The 1,996-nt window shown below is 40.0% G+C and overlaps 2 non-coding genes across 2 annotated transcripts; both read left to right on the top strand.

The window, feature by feature from the left end:
- Positions 1 to 1,558: 1,558 nt before the first annotated feature.
- TRNAA-AGC (transfer RNA alanine (anticodon AGC)) lies at positions 1,559 to 1,631 on the top strand. The gene has a single exon. It is a non-coding gene; the product is annotated as a tRNA-Ala (tRNA).
- An 82-nt stretch (positions 1,632 to 1,713) lies between these two features.
- On the top strand, positions 1,714 to 1,784 carry TRNAG-CCC (transfer RNA glycine (anticodon CCC)). Its single transcript has one exon. It is a non-coding gene; the product is annotated as a tRNA-Gly (tRNA).
- The last annotated feature ends 212 nt before the right edge of the window (positions 1,785 to 1,996 follow it).

Here is a 1,996-nt window from a genome sequence, read left to right as displayed (position 1 = left end):
CAAGTAGGATGGCAATTTTTCCTTTTGCATGACGACATTTTTTGTTGTAACAATTTCTTTGGGCAAATTACGTAGAAATTGTGGGACCTACTTCACAAGGATTTTTTTTTTGAAATTTGTTTCTCAACATCTACGGCAAATTAAAAAGAATTGTACGTTGTTTTTTTAGTGTATTGTACATCATGGCATTTTTTAAAGGTCTAGTACTTGTTCTGGTGCTCAAAACTCGGCTTTTTTGGCCCATTTTTTTCCTGCAGTTACGTTTATCAGCGTGAAGTTTTAATGTTACAAATGTTTGCTGATTAAAAAAATGTTCATGCATTTTTTAAAATGTTCCTCAAAAGAAAAAATGTTCACGGCTTCCAAAATAATATTCACAATTTCATAGAATGCTGAATTTGTAAAATGAAAATAAATAAAAAATCGATAGAAAGAAACAAAGGTAAAAGGAAAAACCAGTTCAGGGAAGGTTCTCGAACCTTCACAAAACCGGTGGGAAAGAAATCCGAAAATGGGCCAGCCCAAAAGCGGATCAGACGCTGAAGAGGTACGCGCTAGGTCGCTCACGCGTAACCACATGGCATATGTGGTAACTGGTAAGCTATATAAAAAAACATATCGAAGCTAGAAAAAAAAGGTGTGACCTGCACGCCAAATAGGAGACGCCGTTTTAACGAGGGGTCCGCCCTGATTTGTTCGTTACGACGACTCTCAGTCTCAGATACCGGGTCCCAAATTTATTCAGTCAACCTATCTCGCCAATGCAGCATCCACGTCAAGAGACAGTTACAAACATTCCAGGAGAGAAAAAACAGCTCTTATCTCCTGATTACGGTGTCTATAAAAAAACAGTTTCCGAAATGTTGATCTGCAACCACGGGTAGATCATCTTGCGCTTCACCATATATCACTGCCATCTCTGAAGTAAACAAACAGAGAAAGATCACTGGAAAATCGGTGATCCACAAACTAAAAAAGACGGTGCAGGAACGAAAACCAAAACGCATTACATTGGTTTCAGCTCTCATCCTAACAACAGCGCCGAGCGCCCGAAGAAAATCGGTTCAGACAGGGAACGGCAGCCTTGCAGAAAATAACACCAGCCAACACCCTACTTACATCAGACCATAACATGCTGATCAAGATGACACCAGATATCCTGGTCACAAAATCAGGAGGAAAGCAAAGAAAGACAAAATTACTTGCCACTGGTAACAATCAGACATTCAGACACACCACCAGATTCTATTCCCAGATGTATGCCTGATGAAAAACATCTCCATACAAAGAGCGGGAGCGACAAGGTGAAAAAAGCAATTGTACGTAAGTAAGTGTGCACTGAGCATAAAAGATCAAAAGATTAAGTTACAGAGGGGAGCATGCAAACTGATTAACCATTTCAACAACAAAAATTTGAATAACTTGTCGCCAAGGAATTGGCATTTCAAACCGCAGCCACCATGCCTCTGAAAAAGGTGGTCGCGTATGGCAATTGCACCAACAAGACACGTGCTTTACTGGCAGATAAGTAATATTGTTAATTACCATAACCAACCAAGGGGATGTAGCTCAGATGGTAGAGCGCTCGCTTAGCATGCGAGAGGTATGGGGATCGATACCCCACTTCTCCAATTCTTTTTGGTTTTTTTATTTCTTTGCAGATCTGAGTGCTCTAGAATCCAAATTAAACTACCAAAGGAAAACACCACCAAAGCGCATCTGGTGTAGTGGTATCATTGTACCCTCCCACGGTACTGACCAGGGTTCGATTCCCTGGATGCGCAATCATTTGTTTTTTTTATTAATTATTGTAAGTTTAAGTTTTTTATACATCTATGATGATGATGTGGGAATTGACACCATCTGAATCGGTCAAATTATCACCAAGATAATGGAAACGTCATGGTCAAACTATGTAAGCTACAAATCTTCAACCAGATAAATATGAACTGCGAATTAGCACATTTTTTAGTCCTTTTTTTGGGGGGGGCGGGGG

Source organism: Triticum aestivum, chromosome 7D (assembly GCF_018294505.1).
Source record: "Triticum aestivum cultivar Chinese Spring chromosome 7D, IWGSC CS RefSeq v2.1, whole genome shotgun sequence".
NCBI lineage: Eukaryota > Viridiplantae > Streptophyta > Magnoliopsida > Poales > Poaceae > Triticum > Triticum aestivum.
This window is presented reverse-complemented; position numbering and strand designations above follow the sequence as displayed.